The sequence below is a fragment of the Arachis ipaensis genome, chromosome B6 (assembly GCF_059453495.1).
Source record: "Arachis ipaensis isolate K30076 ecotype BB chromosome B6, ASM5945349v1, whole genome shotgun sequence".
Lineage (NCBI taxonomy): Eukaryota > Viridiplantae > Streptophyta > Magnoliopsida > Fabales > Fabaceae > Arachis > Arachis ipaensis.
In genome coordinates, this window is record NC_142441.1 from 47,674,143 (window position 1) to 47,688,087 (window position 13,945).

General features: G+C 37.3%; 1 non-coding gene across 1 annotated transcript; it reads left to right on the forward strand.

Annotated features, from left to right (window-relative positions):
* On the forward strand, positions 1–108 carry LOC148555440 (small nucleolar RNA R71). The gene has a single exon (XR_015888061.1). It is a non-coding gene; the product is annotated as a small nucleolar RNA R71 (small nucleolar RNA).
* Positions 109–13,945: the final 13,837 nt, after the last annotated feature.

The window sequence follows — 13,945 nt, forward strand, 5'->3', positions numbered from 1 at the left end:
AAGCATGTCAGTAGGACACCTTTTGATCAATTGCTTATATCTTTCCCAAGCTTCATAGAGGGACTTACCTTCCTTCTGTATGAAGGTTTGGATTTCCACTCTAAGCTTGCTCATCTTTTGAGGTGGAAAGAATTTGGCCAGGAAAGCACTGACCAGCTTTTCCCAAGAGTTCAGGCTTTCCTTAGGTTGTGAATCTAACCATGTTCTAGCTCTGTCTCTCACAGCAAAGGGGAAAAGCATAAGCCTATAGACCTCGGGATCAGCTCCATTGGTCTTGATAGTGTCACATATTTGCAAGAATTCAGATAAGAACTGATGGGGATCTTCCAATGGAAGTCCATGAAACTTGCAATTCTGTTGCATTAGAGAAACTAATTGAGGCTTAAGCGCAAAGTTGTTTGCTCCAATGGCATGAATTGAGATGCTTCTTCCATAGAAATTGGACGTTGGTGTAGTGAAATCACCAAGCACCTTCCTTGCATTGTTGTTGTTGGGTTCGGCCATAGTTGTTTTCTCTGTTTTGAAAATTTCAGTTAGGTCCTCTTTAGAGTATTGTGCTTTAGCTTCTCTTAGTTTCCTCTTAAGAGTCCTTAAGGATCAGCTTCAACAAGAATGCCTTTGTCCTTGTTCCTGCTCATATGAAAGAGAAGAGAACAAGAAAGTATGGAATCTTCTATGTCACAGTATAGAGATTCCTTCATGTGAGTAGAAGAAGTGGAGAATAGAAGAAGGAGAAGAGAAAAAATTCGAAAATTAATTAAAATAAAATTAAAATATTTTTGTTTTTATTTTAAATATTAATTAGAATTCAAAAATTAAAAAGAAAAATAAAATTAAATTAAAATTTAAAACAATTAGTTAATTAAAAAGAATTTTGAAAATGGGAGAAGGAGTTTTCGAAAATTAGAGAGAGAAAATTAGTTAGGTGGTTTTGAAAAAGATTTGATTGAAATAGAAAATTTTTAAAATCAAATAGAAAGTCAGGTAGTTAATTGAAAAAGATTTGAAAATCAAATTTGAAAAGATAGGAAGTTAGAAAAGATTTTGAAAACTGATTTTTGAAAAAGATATGATTGAAATTATTGAAATTATTCTGAAAAGGATTTGAAAAGGAAAATAAAAAGATTTGATTTTTGAAAAAAGATTTTGAAATTAGCAATCAAAAAGATATGATTGAAAATTATTTTGAAAAAGATATGATTGAGAAGATATGATTGCAATTTATTTGAAAAAAGATATGATTGAAAAGATATGCTTGAAGAGGAAATAAAAAATATTTGATTTTGAAAATTAAAGTTGATTACTTGACTAATAAGAAACTAAAAGATATGATTTTAAAATTTAAAGATTGAACCTTTCTTAATAGGCAATTAAAAACTTGAAAAATTTTTTGAATCAAAACATTAAATGCTAGTAGTAATTTCGAAAATTATGAAGCAAAATAAGGAAAAGATTTTGAAAATCAATTTTTTTTTTAATTTTTGAAAAGCATTAAAGGAAAAATGAAAAAGATTTTGAAAAATTTTAAGCAAGAATTCGAAAATATAAAAAGGAAATTGAAAAAGATTTGAAAAGATAGGATTTTTAAATTGAAAATTTGACTAGACTCATAAGAAACAACTAAATTGTGAAAAATTTTTGAAAAAGTCAACTCAAATATTCGAAATTTATGAGTTAAATAAGGGAAAGATCTTTTTTTTCATTTTTGAATTTTTAATGATGAGAGAGAAAAACACAAAAATGACACAAGACATAAAAATTATGAATAAAAAAAAATGCATGCAAGAACACCTTGAATGTTAAGATGAACACCAAGAACACTTTGAAGATCAAGATGAACATCAAGAACTTATTTTTGAAAATTTTTAAGGAAAGAAAAACATGCAAGATACCAAACGTAGAAGTTTTCAATATTTAGACACTAATGATTCTAAAATGCATATGAAAAACAAGAAAAGACACAAAACATAAAAATGCAAAAAATCAAATAAGGAAAATCATCAAGAACAACTTGAAGATTATGAAGAACACCATGCATGAATTTTTCGAAAATTTTTAAGAAAAATAAAAGAATGCAATTGACACTAAACTTAAAAATTGACACTAGACTCAAACAAGAAACATTAAAATTTTTAGTTTTTATGATTTTGTTAATTTTTTTTTTGGTTTTTTTTTATTCGAAAATTATTTTGGGAAAAACGAAAAAGAAGAAAAAAAAATTTTTTTTTTAGAAAATAAGAAACAAAAAAGCTTAAAAATAAAATAAAATTACCTAATCTGAGCAACAAGATCAACCGTCAGTTGTCCAAACTCGAACATTCCCCGGCAACGGTGCCAAAAACTTGGTGCACGAAATTGTGATCATCAATGGCGCCAACAACTTGGTACGCACAATTGTAATCTCAACTCTTTATCACAACTTCGCTCAACTAACCAGCAAGTGCACTGGGTCGTCCAAGTAATACCTTACGCGAGTAAGGGTCGATCCCACAGAGATTGTCGGATTGAAGCAAGCTATGGTCATCTTATAAATCTCAGTCAGGCAGATTCAAATGGTTATGGAGGATTGATAATTAAAAGATGAATAAAACATAAAATAAAGATAGAGATACTTATGTAATTCATTGGTGAGAATTTCAGATAAGCATATGAAGATGCTTTGTTCCTCCTAAACTTCTGCTTTCCTATTGCCTTCATCCAATCATTCATACTCCCTTCCATGGCAAGCTTTATGTTGGGCATCACCGTTGTCAATGGCTACTTCCTGTCCTCTCAGTGAAAATGTTCTAAATGCGCTGTCACCGCACGGCTAATCATCTGTTGGTTCTCGATCATATTGGAATAGGATCCATTGATCCTTTTGCGTCTATCACACGCCCAACAATCACGAGTTTGAAGCTCGTCACAGTCATCCCTTCCCAGATCCTACTCGGAATACCACAGACAAGGTTTAGACTTTCCGGATCTCAAGAATGACCGCCAATAATTCTAGCCTATACCACGAAGGTTCCGATCTTAGATTAGAAACCCAAGAGATACGCATTCAAGCCATTGCTAGTAGAACAGAGGTGGTTGTCAGGCACATGTTCATAGGTGAGAATGATGATGAGTGTCACGGATCATCACATTCATCAAGTTGAAGAACGAATGAATATCTTAGAGAAGAAGTAGGCGTGAATTGAATAGAAAAGCAGTAGTACTTTGCATTAATTCATGAAGAATAGCAGAGCTCCACACCTTAATCTATGGTGTGTAGAAACTCCACTGTTGAAAATACATAAGAACAAGGTCTAGGCATGGCCGTGAGGCCAGCCCCCAAATGTGAAAAGATCTATCAAAGTATGAAAATACAATAGCAAAAGGTCCTATTTATAATACTAGTAGCCTAGGGTTTACAGAAATAAGTAATTGATGCAAAAATCTTCTTCTGGGCCCACTTGGTGTGTGCTTGGGCTGAGCATTGAAGCTTTCACGTGTAGAGGCTTTTCTTGGAGTTAAACGCCAGCTTTTGTGCCAGTTCTGGCGTTTTGACGCCAGAATTTTTTTGCTGACTTGGAACGCCGGTTTTGGCCGTTAAATCTTGGATAAAGTATGGACTATTATATATTGCTGGAAAGCCCAGGATGTCTACTTTTCAACGCAATTGAGAGCGCACCAATTGGACCTCTGTAGCTCCAGAAAGTCCACTTCGAGTGCAGGGAGGTCAGAATCCAACAGCATCTGCAGTCCTTTTTCAGCCTCTGAATCAGATTTTTGCTCAGGTCCCTCAATTTCAGCAAAAAAATACCTGAAATCATAGAAAAACACACAAACTCATAGTAAAGTCCAGAAATGTGATTTTTAAATAAAAACTAATAAAAACATAATAAAAACTAACTAAAACATACTAAAAATATACTAAAAACAATGCCAAAAATCGTATAAATTATCTACTCATCACTGGTCATCTCCTTAGTTTCTTGTGTTCCTTCCATTTTTGCAAGCCTCCTCTCCAATTTCCAAGTCATTCATGCCCTATGAAGGCTGAAACACTTAACACACGGATCACGGCATCGAATGGGATAAAGGAGAATTAAAATACATAATTAAAGATCTCTAGGAAGTAAGTTTTCAACCATGGAGTGATTTTAGGAAGGAGTTGTAAATACATGCTAAGCATATGAATAAGTGGGTAAAGATATGATAAAACCACATAATTAAACACAATATAAATCATAAAATAATGATTTATCAACCTCCCCACGCTTAAACATTAGCATGTCCTCATGCTTAGTTGAAGGAGATAAAGTAAATGAGTAGGGAAATGTAAAACTCATGAAATGCAATGCAACCTATATATATATATATATATATATATATATATATAAATGCAACTATATGCTTCTTGTCTACTTGGTTAAAAGTAAATAAGCTCTTCAAGACAAACATAAATCAAATTCCACTAATTCAATTTATACAGTAAGAACAGATAAAAATGCAAGAAGATAGCTCATGAAAGCAGGGAACATAGAATCGAGCATTGAACCCTCACTGGTAGTGTATATGCACTCTATTCTCTCAAGTGTCTAGGGGAATCACTCAACTCTTCTCTAATCATGCTTTCTAAATTTTTGTTCTTCACCTAATCAATCAACAATATTTAACATACCAATGCAAACATCATGAGGTCTTTTCAAGGTTGTAATGGGGCTAAGGTAAGGGTGAGGGTATATATATATGGCTAAGTGAGCTTTATAAATTGAATCTTTAATTAACCTAAGCTTTCACCTAACATACATATACTCTATGTAACTTTAGAATCATGCCTAGCTACCCATAGTCTTCACTTTTGCATTACATACTCATGCATTAACTTTCTTTTAATTTTTATTACACATGCATTGATCTTTGGACTTAACTTAACTTAGAATCGGGGTAATTTTGTCCCCTTATATTTATTTAAATATATATTATTATTATTATTATTATTATTATTATTATTATTATTATTATTATTATTATTATTATTATTATTATTATTATTATTATTATTATTATTATTATTATTATTATTATTATTATTATTATTAAACATGAAAATAAATATAGCTTATCAATGCACATGAATTTTTTTTAATTTTTATAGTTTCACATGAGTAGGCACCCAAATTCCCATTATTTTATCATGACACATCCCCTTATTGACCCTTGTTCCCACAATTTTCCATACTCAATTAACCCACCATTCCTATCTTAAGCTAATCAAAGATTCAATTGGGATATTTAATTATTTTTCCGCTTAAGGCTAGTAATGTGGTAAAATATAGAACAAATGGGATTAAATGGCTCAAAGTGGCTGACAAAGGTAATTTAAAGGGTAGGCTTATTTGGGATAAGTGAGCTAAAATCAAACAATGGCCTCAATCATATGCAAGCATGTAAATACATTAAACATTGGACATATAGGATGAAACAAAATAAAGATCACAATCGTAGAGAAGTAAATACACAAGAATAAAATATTTATGGTTAAATAATGTAACCATATAATTAAGCTCAAATTCTCACAGGTTTTGTGTTCTAGCTTTAAACTATGTTCTAAATACAACTTCAAACAAGTTTAACACAAAGGTTTTGATTTAAATTAGTGAAATTCCTCAAAAAGTAGGGTCTTAGAAGAAACTTATTATTTTCAATCAAGTAGAACATGCATGCAACTAATTATTACTACGCAATCTATTCTATCCTAAACAAAAGAAAAATTAATTAAATATCCTACTTTACTGGTGTTTAAGGAAAAGAAATTACCTCCGGAAGTCAGGTACTGACCGACTTCCCCACACTTAAGGCTTTGCACCGTCCTCGGTGCCATCTGTCATGAACAAAGGGGGACTGGTAGCAGCATCTCCACCATCGGGATCGTCATGGCTCCCTGTGCTAGTAAATGAAGTGGACTTCGAGGTGTATGGGTCTTTGTAGTTTCCCAAAAGTAGCTCCTTGAGGCAAGTGAATCGGCGCTTGTTACAGCGCTCTCTTAGCTTTGCTTTGTGTTCCTGCCGATCCATCCTTTCAAGTATCTGATGGAGCAGTTGGTTTGTTGTAGGTGCTTGTGATGTTGAAGGAGGAATGTCTTCAGCCGGTTCTGTAGGTTGGCTTTTGGTGGCTGCTGGTGGTCTGATATATTTTCCGTTAGGGACGTACTGATCATCCCGTGGGAGTATGGCTTTGGTGTCCCCAGCTCTGTAGGAGACTCCGGCTGCCGAGACGAGATTTGAAACCAAGGCAGGAAAAGGTAAGTTGCCCGCAATTTATACGTGTCCCATTGCATTCCGGATGTATCTTGGTAAGTTTAGAGGCTGGTCTGTAAGAATACACCAGAGTAAAACAGCCATGTCTGCAGTGAAGAAGGACTCGTGAGTGCTCGGAAAGAAGTAGTGAGACGTAATCTGTGCCCATACTTGAGCCTCCAAGGTAAGTGCTGAAGCCGATATCCCTTTTGGTCGGGATCGATGGTATCCGTAGATCCATCTGCTGCCAGGTTGTGCTATAACTCTGAGAACAGCGTCCCAGTCGAATTGGTTTTCTGGCGCTTGAGTGAGGCTTCTTGAAATGCGTCCAATCCTTCTGGAGCAGGGGGAAGATCGAAGGCTTATTGAATGGCCTCTTCAGTTATGGGGACTTGCTTCTGACGGACATAGACAGACTGCATGGTTGGCATGTGAAAGTTGGAGTAGAATTCTACTACCCATGAGAGATTAACCTACCGTGGCTGTCTCCGTAGGAATCCCCATTGTCTTCGTTCAAGTTGCGGCTCAACAAATTCAGTAATGCGGGTTGGGAGGATGAGAAGGTATTCATTATTGTAATTCCTCTCTGCCAGGATGGGGAAGATCTGCTCACAGTAGTGGTTAGGAAACCGTGCAGTGTCCTTTGCTGGGAAGGCTTTTTCTTTTTCGTCGACCTTGATGATCCTTTTGATTCTTTTTGTTGAGGGCTTTACTGCTGTTGAAGATGGCTCTGCCACTAATGCTCTTTTGTTCCTCTCCTTGCTGGTGATTTGGGAGTATCTTTCTCTTTACCTTTCTTGGTGGCCATCCTGAAAAAGGAAAGAGAAAGTGAGATGTAAAGCAAAGGGTTCGAGCAAGGGAGCGAACAATATGGGTGGTAATCCATGCACGATAAATAAGTATGTCGTTAACACATGGTCTAGACTACATGTGAAAAGTCCATCAAAGGTAATATAGTAAGTGCATGTGATGGCAATTAAATGCAAGATGTTTATTGGCATGCCGGCAAAGGCATGAGTAGCATAGATCAAGCATTCAATGTCCAAGTTAGATTACCAAGTCTTTCAAACTGGCAATCTCTTTGTATTGACAATTAAATTGAATTAATAAAATATAAAAGGGGTTTTGTGAAAAACAGGCATTAAAGTAATAGAATAGAGTAAGTAAAGATAATGTGTAATGCCATACGGGCGTTTTCACAAACACTTGCCGTGCATGTTGAATATGTTATTGGAAGTAGGAAATTAAGTCATGCAAGCAATCCTTTTGAAAAGTAATATAAAATTGTCAAACAATACATAATAACTCACAAGCAAAATATGAAAGAAGATAATGACCCAAATAAATTTCTGACACCAATTAAGGGAATGAAAAGAAGAGTAAAAGAAAAATATAATATAGATAAGGGAACTAAAAGAATAAGTAAACATAGATAAAAATAATGGAAAAGTAAAACTAAAGAGAGAAAGAAAAGAACCTTGATAATTGATATGAAAAAGAAGGAAAAAGAAGGTAAAAAGTGAGAATGAATAGAGAAGGAAGAAGGGGAAAGAAAGAAATAAAAAGGGAAAAGAAAAATAAGGATTTAGGAGAAGAAAAGATAAGATATTTTGGCTGATCTGGAAATTCTGTGCGCCGCATGCGACGCGGACGCATGAGTCATGCGGTCGCGTGGTATGCGATGTGTTCAAGTCGCGCGAATGTGTGGGTCACGTGGTCGTGTGAGTTGCTTTGTGCGAATGGCACGAGGGTAGCGACGCGTTCGCGCAACTCTCTGTGTTAAACTCATTTTGCCAAAAATTAGGGTGACACGATCGCGTGGTTGACGCGATCGCGTGGATGGCCATGTTTGGAGGACGATGCAGCCGCGTGGGGCACGCAGTCGCGTGATGAGGCTGGTGCTTCTAGCATCATTCCAGCCCAGCTCCATCGCAACATGCTGGCATACACCTCTTTTACGCGATTTTTTTAGGGTCACGCGTTCACGTGGGTGATGCAGACGTGTGGGATGCTTATTTTTTAAAATGACACGGACGCGTGGGCATGTTTGTGCCTAAGGCACGCCTCCAGCCACGCTTTCGCGTGACTCTCTGTCCAATTCTCTTTTCTTCAATACGCCCTGGTGACGCGGACGCGTCAGCGACGCTGCCGCATCGTGTGCGTGCTTTTTTTTTAAAATAAAATGTAGAATGCTCAGGAAAACTATATGCAGCTATATGTAGGGATGATGAGAAGAGTCATTAACATCATAAAAATAAAGTAAAAACAAAACTAAGACTGAAACGGAACGATCATACCATGGTGGGTTGTCTCCCACCTAGCACTTTGCTTTTACGTCCTTAAGTTGGATGCTCTTTAGGTTCATTCTGTTTCTCTTGGTGGGTCTTCCAAGAGGAAGATCTCTAGTTCCTTTTGATTCTTCATCTTCTCACCATGATAAAGCTTTAGGCGATGTCCATTGACCTTTAGAAATTTGGAGCTAGTAAGATGACGCAGGTGGAAAACTCCGTATGGCTCTACCTTCTCTAATCTGTATGGACCTTCCCATCTTGATCTCAGTTTACTTGGCATGAGCCTCAGTCTGGAGTTATATATTAGGACTAACTCCCCTGGTCTGAATTCTTTCCTTTTAATGTGCTTGTCATGGACAGCTTTCATTTTCTCCTTGTAACGCCTGGAGTTGTCATATGCTTCTAGGCGGAGGTTCTCTAGTTCTGCTAGTTGCAGCTTTCTTTCAGCACCAACTTTTGTAAGATTCATGTTACACTCCTTCACAGCCCAGAAAGCCTTGTGTTCTACCTCTATTGGGAGGTGGCAAGCCTTTCCATATACCAAGCGGAAGGGGCTCATCCCAATGGGTGTCTTGTACGCTGTTCTATATGCCCAGAGTGCATCTTGTAGCCTGGCACTCTAGTCCTTCCTATGAGGTTTTACTATCTTCTCCAGAATACGTTTAATCTCTCTGTTAGAGACTTCTTCTTGCCCATTGGTCTGGAGATGATAAGCTGTTGCTACTTTGTGAATTATCCCATGCTTTTTCAGTAATCCTGTTAGTCTCCTGTTACAAAAATGGGTGCCTTGATCGCTCACAATTGCTCGTGGTGATCCAAAGCGACAGATATTATGGTTTCTAACAAAGGAAACAACAGTGTTAGCATCATCAGTGCGGGTAGGAATTGCTTTCACCCACTTAGAAACATAATCTACGATTAATAGTATATAAAAGTAAACATTAGAATTTGGAAAACAGACCCATGAAGTCAATGCCCCAAATATCAAAAATTTCACAGAAAAGCATAAGCTATTGAGGCATCTCATCCCTCTTGGAAATATTACCAAACTTTTGGCATGGGGAACAAGATTTACAAAATTCAGCAGCATCTTTATAAAGAGTAGGCCACCAGAATCCACAGTCTAGAATTTTTCTAGCTGTTCTTTGAGGGCCAAAATGTCCTCCACTCTCAGATGAGTGGCAGACCTCTAAAATGGACTGGAATTCTGATAGAGGCATACAACGTCTAATTACTTTGTCAGCACCACACCTCCATAAATATGGGTCATCCCATTTATAATATTTGGACTCGCTTTTCAGCTTGTCTCTCTGGTGCTTAGTAAAATTTGGAGGAAAAGTGTGGCTAACTAGATAATTAGCTACAGGTGCATACCAAGGAACTACTTTGGATAGTGCTTGTAAGCTATCAAATGGGAAATTATCATTTATAGGAGTGGAGTCACCCTTAATGTGCTCAAGGTGACTCAGGTGGTCTGCCACTAAATTCTGGTTACCACTCCTATCCTTAATTTCTAAATCAAATTCTTGTAACAGCAGTATCCAACGTATTAGCCTTGGTTTGGACTCCTTTTTAGCTAATAAATATTTTAGAGCTACATGGTCTGAGTACATTACTACCTTAGTACCAAGTAAATAGGCTCGGAATTTATCCAGAGCAAAAACAATAGCAAGAAGCTCTTTTTCAGTAGTAGTATAATTAGACTGAGCAGCATCTAGAGTCTTAGATGCATAAGCAATTACAAAAGGGTCCTTACCTTCGCGCTGAGCCACCGCTGCTCCTGCTGCATGGTTGGAAGTATCACACATGATTTCAAATGGCTAGCTCCAGTCTGGTCCTCTCACAATTGGAGCTTGAGTCAGGGCGGTCTTCAGCTTATCAAACGCTTGCATACAGCTTTCACTGAATTCGAACTCAATTTCCTTCTACAGCAATCTGGATAAAGGTAATGCTACCTTACTGAAGTCCTTAATGAATCTCCTGTAAAAACCTGCGTGGCCAAGGAACGAACGGACTTCCCTCACAGAGGAGGGGTAAGGTAAACTAGAAATAACATCCACATTTGCTGGATCTACAGAAATGCCAGTATTAGACACAACATGTCCTAGTACAATTCCTTGTTTGACCATAAAGTGACATTTTTCAAAATTTAATATAAGGTTTGTACTAACACATCTGTCTAACACTCTAAATAAACTATCCAAGCAAAAGCTAAATGAATCACCATATATGCTAAAATCATCCATAAAAATCTCCATACAGTTCTCAATAAGATCAGAGAAAAGACTCATCATTCATCTTTGGAAAGTAGTTGGTGAATTGCATAAGTCAGAGGGCATTCTCTTATAAGCATAGGTCCCAAAAAGACATGTAAAAGTAGTCTTTTCCTGATCTTCAGGAGCTATATGAATTTGAAAGTATCCTATATAACCATCTAAAAAACAATAGTGAGATTTACCTGACAGGCGATCAAGCATCTCATTAATGAATGGCAAGGGGTAATGATCCTTGCGAGTGGCTTGGTTGAGACGCCTATAGTCAATGCAAATTCTCCATGAATTCTGCACTCTAGTTGTCAAGAGCTCTCCATGCTCATTTCTTATTGTTGTGACTCTAGACTTCTTGGGCACCACTTGTACTGGACTGACCCATTCACTGTCTGAGATGGGGTAAATGATATCTGCTTCAAGTAGTTTGGTTACTTCTTTCTTGACAACTTCTAAGATGGTGGGATTCAATCTTCTTTGAGGCTGACAGACAGGCTTTGCTCCCTCTTCTAAGAATATTTTGTGTTCATAAACTTAGGGGCTAATGCCTACTATATCCGCAAAGCTCCATCCAATTGCTTTCTTATGCTTTCTCAGCACACTGAGTAGTTGTTCTTCTTGTTGAGAAGTGAGTTCCTTTGCAATGATGACCGGGAACTTCTGCTTGTCCTCAAGGTAATCATACTTGAGGTGTGGAGGAAGGGGCTTTAATTCTAATTTCTGCTCATAGCTAGGCTCTGGATCATCTGGGACTGGTGATAATGGTAAAGTCTTCTCATTGTTTTCAGAAAGTGTCCCCACACTTAGACCTTGCTCCATATACTTCTCTTCTAATTCTTCCTGGTGAACTTCAGCTACAGTTTCATCAATAATATCGCACTGAAAGATAGAGTGATCTTCTGGAGGGTGCTTCATAGCTTCATTTAAACTGAAACTCACTGTTCTGCCATCTATCTCAAAGGAGTAGGTTCCTGAGAATGAATCCAACTTGAACTTTGAAGTCTTCAGGAATGGTCTTCCAAGCAGGATTGATGATGGCCTTCCTGAGTCATTAGGGGGCATTTCCAGGATGTAGAAATCAATGGAAAATGTAAGCCCCTTAATGCTCACTAGTATATCTTCAGCAATTCCAACTACTGTAATAATGCTTTTATCTGCTAACACAAAATGAGCTGCCGACCTTTATAAGGGGGGAGCCTCAAAGTATCATATATGGACAAAGGCATTATACTAACACATGCTCCTAAATTGCACATACAGTCAAAAAATATCACACCTCCAATGGTACAGTTAACCATACATGGACCTGGATCACTATATTTTTCAGGTATATTTCCCATTAAAGTAGATATAGAACTACCTAAAGGAATAGTTTCTAATTTATTAATTTTATCTTTATGTATGCACAAATCCTTTAGAAACTTTGCGTATTTAGGTACCTGTTGAATAACATCAAACAGGGGAACAGTTACCTCGACCTTTTTGAATATTTCTACCATTTTGGGATCGAGTTCCATCTGCTTTCTGGGTTTCCTTGCAAGTTGTGGAAATGGGATAGGGTGTAATGACCCAATTTTCAGTACGCCTAGGACATACCAGAAACTGAGTGCTACCAATTTGTCATCCTATATATTATCTATTATTTATTATATGAGCCTGATTCGTTGTTAAAAGCGTAGTTAGTTAGTGAGGTACTTTTTTTTTTTAAAACATTTGGATTAATAGACGGATTCATTCATAATCAACTCACAGCTGATAACAGATAAAACAGTTATAAGCAACCACACATAAATACATCACAAGTAGCTAGCAACATTCAGTTATCCAGCCTTTATTAGAGTATAGACCTTTAGTTAGAACACCCTAGGTATAGCTAGATAATAACTATATACATATACATACATACAACATCCCAGGTCCTGACCTGTTCAAGAGGTCCCTAAGCTGGCACTTAGGCTAGCTTAGACTCTATACTCACCTAGTCCCTCTAAACTACTAAAGCGAGGGAAAGTACGTTCTAAGTCTTCACAACTCAAGTCAGGTGGAACGTCATCAAAAGATAGAACATCATCTGCTACTCCTCTGCACGATCAAACTTTTCCACAGGACGTCTCTCTGGTACCTCATGAAGTATCCACAAAATAGGAATCTCATACACAGGATTTAGGTTAAAGTGCGCATACAAAGGGGTGCAGACGTTGGCTGGTCTCACAGTATTTACATATAATCAGAGAACGATATTCACCCTAGACTCAGAAGACTATCTAGAGCAGAATCCTCTTCTTGCGAACGGTCATCAACGAACTATGGTAAGGTATTCTTAATTCCATCTGAAGGGGGAAGGGAGAGAGAAGGGGTAAGAACTGGGGAGTTCTTAGTAGGGTCGGGGTTATTAATTACGTTCATTAATTCTATGTTGTTTAGCAGACTATTAGCAGAATACAAGGAAGCAGTAATTAGAAAACACAGATAAGTAGAGAAGATAGAGAAAACAGATAGCAGAACACAAACAGAAGAATACAAGAAAATATCACAAGCGCAGAGAATGGAATACAAACAAGGAAAGCATACATTCATACCACAAACATAACAAAGGAAATGCGCAACCAAGTATGATGCATGTCTAGCCCTAGTGCAGGTAATGAGCTCATCTGTCGGTTACTAACCCGCTCCCGACGTTATCCAGCAACCTCTGTCTGGATAAGGCTTTCCTATTGGCTATACCTCTGTGTACAGGAAATAACCCCTCTGCCACCACAGGGTCCACTGCACGCAGGAAATAACACATCTGCCACTGCAGGGATGTACGCCGACACACCTTCTGTATACATGAAATAACCCCTCTGCCACTACAGAAATGGAACAGGTGGTCACGGTACTTCTGTAGCAAGAAATAACCCCTCTGCCTTACAGAAATAAAATATGGATCTGTACCGTAGGAAAGCATTCTCAGTGATCACACCATTATCTATCTGACTACCTCACTGCAGCAGATGATCATACAAGTATATCTGGAGTTGCCTTAACGCAACAAATGAATAAACACATCTCTTGGATTGCCTCAAGCAACAAATAAATATCTATTGGGTTGCCTCAAGCAACAAATCATCACATAATCATT